We start from the raw sequence: 10,750 nt of genomic DNA, 5'->3' as shown, positions 1-10,750 counted from the left end.
ACACACACACACACACACACACACACACACACACACAACAGGATTTACGACAGATGAGGGAATAAGTTGCTACACCTTGCACAGCAGTAACACTCCGTATGAAATATAGTTTATTTATACAACAGTGTAAGTACCAACACCTGTTATGAATGTTTATGTTTTCTTTTTTACCATCCTCTCATGAATCATGTTGCTGTGTGCGGGCGTGCATATACGTTCAGTCTCACTGTGCGCGCTGATAGGCATGAAATAATTAAAAAAAAAAAAGAAACACGACCCTGATGTGTGATTTTTGAACGTACAATGTGAACAGTCAGATCGGATCAGAGCATCAGGCCGTACAGTGTGAGACCATGAATCGTGCGCTCTGAACTTTTAAACCCTGCGGTTTTGTTGCACAGTTTGAGCTGGAGCCAAGTACAATGATTGAAAATATCGTACAGTGTCTGCCCAGCTTAAGTCAGTGAAGACTGTAAGAGGTGGCACTGTACTACAAATGTTGATATGGCTGACATCCTGGCATCAACAGGCACGTAGCCTGTTATGCCCGGCCCTATTTACCATTTCCCTCTTCGCGCTGTCTTCTTGAAAAAAATATCTGTGAGCTTTGCACACTTGGCAGCATCTTCCTCCAAAGCTTTTCTTTTTCTTAATCTAGCTTTTTCAGCTCCACCTGGCTTTTTTCTGTCCATCTTTTATTCACGGGCCACTCCTCCTATACTTGCTAGTAGCGCAAGTCCCATCTGAACGCACAGGGCTTGATTGGAGTGAACTAACTGTAATGTGTTGTGTGGGCTGCTGAAGAGGAGGTACTGCTGGCCCACCACCACCAGAGGGCGCCCTGCCTGGAGTGCGGGCTCCAGGCACCAGAGGGCGCTGCCGCCTTATGGGAGTAGCCTGGGTGACAGCTGTCACCCATCACCAGACACAGCTGTTCCACTCAGCACAGAGGTATATCAGGAGGACGGCGTCTCCACCTCAGTGCCGAGATATCGCCTAAGACTGAGGTAATATTCTCTGCATTTATATTCTGAACAACCAGCTAAACTTGTTAAACCTTTTCAGGACTGTTGACTACTGATAGCTTCATTGCTTGGATAAGTACTCACCTTCCTGCTGTACTTTGACAAGAGGTGGAGGCGGCTTCTCCCCTCTCCGTTACTGGGTGCGGTCGCATACACACCTGTGTGTTGTTGCTCTCTCCCGCCAGCAGTACCGGATCCGACGAGCGGAGGCAGTGGCCACCTGGGAATTCGGGACTTGGCGGTTCCAGTATTTCCAGGGTTCGGTGGCAGAGGAGATCTGGGTGGTTCCGGTTCGACTGAGACGGACGTCTCCTACCTTCGAGCCTGCCCACACGACACCAGCGGATTCGACCCCAAATTGTGATTGTTGTATTTATTGTGCTCGATTCACAATAGTAAACCTTGTTATTTACCTTCTCCATTGTCCGTTCATTGCGCCCCCTGTTGTGGGTCCGTGTTCCTACACTTTCACAACAGTAATGAATGCATAGGGGTGTTAAACGTGTAATGGTATGTCCCTACCTTAGGCTTTGGAAAAGATAACAGCGTTGTAAAAGAAGCAGTCTTAAGTTATTTTCTTGTAAATTTTCATGATTGTATAACACTTAATGTCTTCTCTTTAAGATACAGCAGCCCAAGTGTCTTGCTGTGTAGCATAACAGTTAGTGGTGATCATATACGAGGTCTGTTAGAAAAGTATCCGACCTTTTTATTTTTTTCAAAAACCATATGGATTTGAATCACGTGTGATTGCATCAGCCAAGCTTGAACCTTCGTGCGCATGCGTGAGTTTTTTCACGCCTGTCGGTTGCATCATTCACCTGTGAGCAGCCTTTGTGTGAGCACTGGTTCACCCCTCTTGTCGTTTTTTATTGTGAATAAATGTCTGAACGATTTGGAGCTTTGCTGCATCAATTTTTTTCCAGAAACTGTGAGAGACCTCCAGGTGGACACCGTTTGGAAAATTAATATGGCTTTCAGAGACGATTTTATGGGGATTACACAGATTAAGGAGTGATCCAGACGGTTTAAAGACCGCCCACAACTGCTGAGAGCGCGCCGCGCTCCGAGCGCCGATCAACAGGCTCAAACCCCGCTGAAACAACCAGATCATTTCCAACGTGAAGGCTTTGTTGATCCGGGACGTCGTCTGACTTTCACAAAAAGGCAGAAGGTGTGGATATCAGCACTTTTTCGGCACATTCCACTGTTACAGGAGCTTTTTTTCATGGAAAGAGAAGTGGAGGGACGCGCCACGGAGCCGTTCATTACACGGCACAAAACCACCTCCGTGTTGGTCTCTCGACGGCTTTCAGGTGGATTTCAGACGGCTGTCGGTTGCTTTTCAGTCGTGTGATTATCTGAGAAATTGAGCATGAGCTGGACATGCCCCAACATGTCCTGTGAGGCTTCATCACGGCGTTGCTTTGCGCCATGCGGCTCCACCACGACACGCGGAATTCTGCTCCTCTTTCCATGACAAAAACTCCTGTAACAGTGGAATGTGCCGTTCATTTCTAAACTGGACGCTGTCTTGATCCGGTATGTCGTCTGACTAGCACAGGAATTGTGAAAAGAGGTGGACATCAGCACTTTTTCGGCACATTGAGACAGACGTGCGTAGGAACATAGCTTTCACCAATTCAGCCAGTTGTATTATCATTAATATTCTGAAACTGCTTTTTCCTATTAGTGATCATAGAGAGGCTGGAGCTTATCCCAGTTACCATGAAAGACGGGGTCAGTCTGCTGCAGGGCCACCACATATGCAATGATATGAAAATGTCTGTGCACCCATGATCTTTTATATGGTAGAATTTTTTTATGACTTCAAAAACAAAAAAACAATTGTAAGATTTTTCAGGGGATGGATACATGAACATTTCCACGACACTGATGATATCTTGGACTTTATATCACTTAAGAAATACAAGCAGTATGGTAAATTTATCCAGAAGCGGCAGTTCCCAAAAACTGAATGCAAGAAGGTGATCAGTGAAGAAAGCCACCAAGATGATGAGACAACCCTGAAGATGTTATCAGCTTCTGTGCCTGATTGGAGAAATTGAGCATAGTGCAGTTTTTGCATTGTACTTCAGTTATCCAGCTTCATCATGGAATGCTATAGAGAAGGATTTTCTTAACAAGGAATAATTGCTCATGTGCCAGAAGGCACATGACCAATAAAAGCCTGGATTTGATCTGTTTTGTTGTATGAAATTCCTTTTCTGCTCAACTGTACTATGAAGCTGTGATCGGTGAAGTAAAATGCAAAACTTGTACTATGTACAATTTCTCCAAATGTAGGCACAGAAGCCAGTAACATCTACAGAGTTGTCATGGGTGTCTTGGTGGCTTCCCTCACTAGTCACCTTCTAGCACAGTCAGTCAGTTGATGGGAACTGCTGCCTGTGGGCAGATTTCCCCTACAGTACTACGAGGTCTATTAGAAAAGTATCCGGACCGTATTTTTTTTTCAAAAACCATATGGATTTGAATCACGTGTGATTACGTCAGACATGCTTGAACCCTCGTGGGCATGCGAGAGTTTTTTCACGCCTGTCGGTTACGTCATTCGCCTGTGGGCAGTCTTTGAGTGAGGAGTCGTCCACCCGCTCGTCGATTTTTTTCATTGTTTAGGAATGGCTCAGAGACTGTTGCTTTGTTTGATAAAAATTTTTTCAAAAACTGTAAGGCACAACTGAGTGGACACCATTCAATAAATTCAGCTGGTTTTCGTTAAAAATTTTAACGGCTGATGAGAGATTTTGGTCTGGTAGTGTCGCTTTAAGGACGGTCCACGGCGCCTGACGGCGATCTGCGCTTCGAGGCGGCAGTGTCTCGCCGTTTCAAGTTGAAAACTTCCACATTTCAGGCTCTGTTGACGCAGTAAGTCGTCAGAGAACAGAGAACTTTCAGAAGAAGTCGGCATGAGGAGTTTATTCGGACATTCCACTGTTAACGGTCATTTTGTAATGAAAGAACGTGCGGGAAGAGTCGCATGTCGGGCTGGACCCGACAGCGGGGGGTCGCGGCAGGAAAAACACCTCTGTTGGAAATCTTAACGGGCAAGTTGGAACATGCCCAAGCTGTTAAACAATTTCTCAGTTACTCACTTGTTGAAAGCCATTAAAAGCCGCCTGAATTCTACAAATGGTTTTCAACACGAGGTGTTTTTCCTGTCGCGGCGCACACAGATTTGCCGAGTCGTCACGGAAACGACTCAGCGAATTTGCGCGTACGTCTTTCATTAAAAAAATGTCCTTAAACAGTGGAATGTCCGCATAAATTCCTCATGCCGGCCTCTTCTGAATCTTCTCTGTTCTCCTCACGATGTCCTGGGTGAATTAAGCCTTAAATTAGGATGTTTTCAGCTCGAAACAGGCCGACGACAGCGCCTGGAAGCGCTGCAGGACGTCCCGCTCCGTGGGAAGTCCTTACACCGACAGAAACACCCCATAATCTCTCATCAGCCGTTAAACTTTTCACAGAAAACCAGCTTAATTTCTCGAATAGTGTCCACTCGGATATTCCTCACAGGTCCAGAAAAAATTTTGATAAAGCAACGCGCGCCGTCTCGAGCAGCGTGTGAAACAAAGGAATTCAGCCGAGAGGGCGGGACCACATCTCACTCAAGGCCTGCCCACAGGGAAATGACGTCACCGACGTGTGAAAAAACTCACGCATGCGCACGAGGGTTCAAGCATGATTGGTGTAATCGCATGTCATTCAAATCCATATAGTTAAAAAAAAAATAAAAGGGTCGGTTTATTATCTAAGAGACCTCGTATACTGGTTGTATTTCTGAGTTTAAAATGAAATAACTTGGAAATGTTAATGTATCCATCCCCTGGCTTGCCTGAAGAAGCCTGGATGAAAAAGTGATGGTTTACATGTGTTAATCTAAAAGGTGGACTTATTCACACCATTATTTTGGCTTTATATTTTTATTTCTTTTAATCCACGATGTCGAGATTACTTTCACAGTGACTTTAAATGGCATCGTGTTTGCACCAAATTCAGAAATTAACCGGGCCTTTTTTCAGAAACTCATTGGATGCATACTGTGCACCGCTCACAAAGTACAAAAGATTATACGTACACCTCACAGCACCATGACCTGATACAACTCAGAATCAATTATTTCAGCGGCTGTGTTTAGCTCCAAACATCTGTCCTGCCTTTGGGCACAGGATGAAGTCTCATTCCTTGTTATTTTGACTTTTAAAATATATTTGCAGTAATAAAGCTAAAATAAATCACATTATTTCCACAAAGAGTCCCTGTGAGTGTGTCACCAGCATGTGGAGCTCCCTGTGTATAATGTGTATTTCTACTATAATCCAGATGCTTACACATGCTAAGTATTAGCGCGTGCGAGCTTGTTTAGACGCCTGTTTATGTGGATTTGCTCCCTTCACCTTCCAGGAGCCGGTGCGAGCTGCCTCCCCGGGGACTTTGCCAGACTGAGTCCAGCTTATGGTTATCTAGGATGTGCATGGCTTTGCCATAATTGCCCCCCTCATGAGCTCACGACTGCTGTTATTTCACACGCTAAACCCTATCAGCTGTTGCATATGTCACCATTCTTCTCCGTTACTGTGCCATGTTGTTGCCAATTAGCCGCACCCGCCCTGGCCTTTGCTGTTTAAAGTGCCTCCTCAGAATTATAGCTCATTAGCTTGTTTGTTTATTCTCCCTTAATTTTTAGATTTAATATTGGAAAACGTGTAAGCTGCTTTCCTGTCTAGTCTGACCTTTCTCCAATTACTTTTGAAGAGGGTAGTGCAGCCCGCGAACAACACAGAGCTATGAAGCGCTGCAGTGTTTGCTTATCATGAACATGTTAAGTCCTGACTATAGCAGTAAAATTCAAAATAAAGTTTACAGCAGGATATTTCTGAATAATTAATAATGAACTTGATGTCACTTTAACATTTGTTTCTGCATGTTTTTTTTAATGTCTGGCGAGGTCATACAGTCTTGTTGGCTGTGCCGCTTTAAAGCCCACTGCTCGAGACTTGAGTGTGTATATAGTGTGCATCACACATTTATCAAAAGCTAAGTTTTCTGTCACTTAAATAAATGTAGGTCACACAACATTAAACTTTATGAAGCTCAAACATTATGCATAACAGCCAGTTATTTGCTAAGTTCAGCAGGATCGGGGTCGAGTTCGGGGGTGATTGTCTGCCAGTACCTCATAACTTATTGTAATATTTGTTAAGTTATTAAGTTATTAAAAATTACATTCATAAGAGTGTGTAAATTCAACCATTTTTTTTTCTGTAATTTTGAAATTGAAAAGAAATGAAACAATCAGACTCAAGGAAATTTTAAAAATGTGCTTGTATTGTAGACTTTTATATATATAAATCCAACAGTACTCCCAGACGTCGGCTTCCAGAGACGCCCACCAGAAGCACTGCCGGACAACTGCCATGGTTCTTCGCACCCCTGGGTGGCAGGAGAGCTTGGAACCATGACAGAAGTCCAGGACGGCAGCTCTTGCTTCTGGTGGGATGTATAGTCTGTTCTTTGGGCCGGTCCCCGGGTCCGGGTTCCGTGTCAGGGCCTCCCGGATGGTCTTCTCCATGTCCCAGGTGAGGGTGGCCACGACAGTGGACTCGAGGATGATGGTTTTGGTTGGGTCTGACAGCTCGGTCCTGACCTCCTCCTCGTGCACCCGGGACAGGGAGTCAGATCATTGGTTCTTCGTCCCGGGGCGGTTTGTGATCCGAAAGTCAAAACGCCCGAAGAACAGTGACCAGCGGGCTTGCCTGGGGTTCAGATGCTTGGTGGTCCGAATGTACTCCAGGTTCCGATGGTCAGTGAAAACCGTCAACGGTACCAACGCTCCCTCCAACAGGTGTCTCCACTCCTCCAGAGCCTCCTTCACTGCAAGAAGTTCCCGATTGCTGACGTCATAATTCCTTTCAGCCGGGGTCAACCTGCGGGAAAAATAGGCACATGGGTGAGAACCTTGTCGGACTCCCTGCTCTGGGACAGCACGGCTCCTATCCCTGAGTCAGAGGAGTCCACTTTGACTATAAACTGGCGACTTGGATCGGGCTGCACCAGAACTGGTGCAGTCAAGAACCGGCGTTTCAACTCCCTAAACGCGGCTTCGTACTGATCCGACCAGGTGAAGGGGACCTTTGTGGAGGTCAGGGCTGTCAGGGGACTAACCACCTGACTACAGTCCTTGATGAACCTCTGGTAAAAATTAGCAAAACTGAGGAACTGTTGTAGTTTCCTACGGTTTGTTGGTTGGGGCCAATCTCTCACCGCCGCTACCTTGGCTGGATCAGGGGCGACAGAGTTGGAGGAGATTATGAACCCCAGGAAGGACAAAGAAGTACGGTGGAACTCGCACTTCTCGCCCTTCACAAACAGCCGGTTCTCCAACAACCGCTGCAGGACCTGACGTACATGCGTAACATGAGTCTCAGGATCTGGGGAAAAGATATATCATCCAGATATACGAAGACAAACCGATGCAGGAAGTCCCGCAAGACATCGTTTACCAAAGCCTGGAACGTCGCGGGGGCGTTAGTGAGGCCGAACGGCATGACCAGGTACTCAAAGTGACCTAACGGGGTGTTAAATGCCGTCTTCCATTCGTCTCCCTTCCGGATCTGAACCAGGTGGTACACATTCCTAAGAGCCAGTTTTGTGAATATTTGGGCTCCATGCAGGGGCGTGAACACTGAATCTAACAGGGGCAGAGGGTATCAGTTGCGAACCGTGATTTCGTTCAGCCCCCTGTAATCAATGCATGGACGGCGTCCGCCGTCTTTCTTGCCCACAAAAAAGAAACCAGCACCCATCGGGGAGGTGGAATTCCGGATCAGCCCGGCAGCTAATGAGTCCCGGATGTATCTCCATTGATTCTCGCTCAGGACATGAGAGGTTGTACAGCCTGCTGGACGGGTACTCAATGCCCGGATCAAATCAATGGCACAATCATACGGACGGTGCGGGGGAAGGGTGAGCACCAGATCTTTGCTGAAAACCTCAGCAAGATCGTGGTACTCACTTGGCACCGCCGTCAGATTGGGGGGGACTTTAACCTCCTCATTAGCTGTCACACCAGGCGGAACCGAGGATCCGAGACATTCCCGGTGGCAGGTTTCGCTCCACTGAGGCACAACCCCAGACGGCCAATCAATCCGGGATTGTGTTTTATCATCCAAGGATAACCCAATATCACACGGGAGGTAGAAGGTGTTACATAAAACACAATCTCCTCCCTGTGATTACCAGACACCACCAATGTCACTAGCTGTGTCTGGTGTGATTAATGGAAGAAGGGTGCCATCTAGTGCCCATACCTTCAAAGGTGAAGGTAGAGCCACTAGAGGGAGCCCGACTTCCCTTGCCCATCTGCTGTCCAGCAGATTCCCCTCCAACCCCGTGTCCACCAGTGCTAGGGCGTGAAGGGTTAGATCCCCACTCAGGATCGTGACTGGGATGCGTGCAGATTTTCGGGGTCTCCCCGCGTGGGTATTGTGACCCACCCTTAGCCCAGTCTCTAAGGACGAGTGCTGCTGTATTGACCGTTTGGGGCATTTTTCTGTGTGTGCTCGGTTGAGCTGCAGAGAAAACACTCCCCACGGACCAGCCTCCTTTATCTCTGATCTGATCGCCTTTTGGCCCTGCTCGTTTCCATAGCAATGTCATCAGGGGGAGCTGTCGTCACGTGGAGTGCCCTGGCTGTGGAGCGTGGGGAAGTCGGCTCCCTTTCGGACCCGGAGGAAGAGGGACGGCTTGTGCCTGACCACGCCCTTCATTTTACATGATCGTTTACACGAATTTTACACGATCTGCACACGATTCCTGCTTCATGCATATTTAATGTGCAAATCGACTAAATTTGCACTGTGTGTGAAGGGGCCCTTACTCAGGTTTATATTTGCACTGAAAGGCTCCACAAGTGGTCCTTTGCTCTTGGACAAGTCTTCTGATAATTCTTTTTACTCCTCTGTCAGAAATCATGTGAGGAGCACCTGGTCGTGGCCAGTTTATGATGAAATGATGTTATTTCCACTTCAGGATTATGGCCCCAAGAGTGGTCACTGCAACATTCAGAAGTTTGTTTTGCAACAATAAGGCTGCGAAAATCTTGAGAGAGTGCTTTGTTTTTACCCATCATGAGATGTTTCTTGTGTGACACCTTGGTAAAGAGACACCTTGTTATAGGTTATCAGTTGAATCTGCACCAGCTGATATCAATTTGCACTGACCAGGGGCAGGATTGGTTTCTAATGATTTCAGATGGTGTCTTGGCTTTCCATGCCTTTTTTCCACCTCCCTTTCTTCAGGTGTCCAATATTTTTTCCCTGTGTCATTTCACACTCTTACACACAAGTTAATTTATGGACATCTATGGTTTGATTTCTTTGTAAGTGTGGATTATCTCGATTGTAATTGGCATCTGGTAAAAATTTCATGCCAATAGTACTTTTAAAAACATATTTAGTGAGAAAAATGGTGACGTGTCCGATACAGTGGGGTAAAAAAGTATTTAGTCAGCCCCTGATTGTGCAAGTTCCCCTACTTAGAAAGATGAGAGAGGGCTGTAATTTTCAACATACACTCAACAAAAATATAAACGCAACACTTTTGGTTTTGCTCCCATTTTGTATGAGATGAACTCAAAGATCTAAAACTTTTTCCACATACACAATATCACCATTTCCCTCAATATTGTTCACAAACCAGTCTAAATCTGTGATAGTGAGCACTTCTCCTTTGCTGAGATAATCCATCCCACCTCACAGGTGTGCCATATCAAGATGCTGACCCTGATTAGTGCACAGGTGTGCCTTAGACTGCCCACAATAAAAGGCCACTCTGAAAGGTGCAGTTTTGTTTTATTTGGGGGGGGATACCAGTCAGTATCTGCCGTGACCACCATTTGCCTCATGCAGTGCAACACATCTTCGCATAGAGTTGATCAGGTTGTCAATTGTGGCCTGTGGAATGTCGGTCCACTCCTCTTCAATGGCTGTGCGAAGTTGCTGGATATTGGCAGGAACTGGTACACGCTGTCGTATACGCTGGTCCAGAGCATCCCAAACATGCTCAATGGGTGACATGTCCGGTGAGTATGCCGGCCATGCAAGAACTGGGACATTTTCAGCTTCCAAGAATTGTACAGATCCTTGCAACATGGGGCCGTGCATTATCCTGCTGCAACATGAGGTGATGCTGTCTGCCATCTGCCCTGGACAGTGTGAACCGGGATTCATTCATGAAGAGAACACCTCTCCAACGTGCAAAACGCCAGCAAATGTGAGTATTTGCCCACTCAAGTTGGTTACGACGACGAACTGGAGTCAGGTTGAGACCCCGATGAGGACAACGAGCATGCAGATGAGCTTCCCTGAGACGGTTTCTGACAGTTTGTGCAGAAATTCTTTGGTTATGCAAACCGATTGTTTCAGCAGCTGTCCGAGTGGCTGGTCTCAGACGATCTTGGAGGTGAACATGCTGGATGTGGAGGTCCTGGGCTGGTGTGGTTACACGTGGTCTGCGGTTGTGAGGCTGGTTGGATGTACTGCCAAATTCTCTGAAACGCCTTTGGAGATGGCTTATGGTAGAGAAATGAACATTCAATACACGAGCAACAGCTCTGGTTGACATTCCTGCTGTCAGCATGCCAATTGTATGCTCCCTCAAATCTTGCGACATCTGTGGCATTGTGCTGTGTGATAAAACTG

The sequence above is a fragment of the Thalassophryne amazonica genome, chromosome 9 (genome assembly GCF_902500255.1).
Source record: "Thalassophryne amazonica chromosome 9, fThaAma1.1, whole genome shotgun sequence".
NCBI lineage: Eukaryota > Metazoa > Chordata > Actinopteri > Batrachoidiformes > Batrachoididae > Thalassophryne > Thalassophryne amazonica.
Note: the sequence above shows the minus strand (reverse complement) of the source record.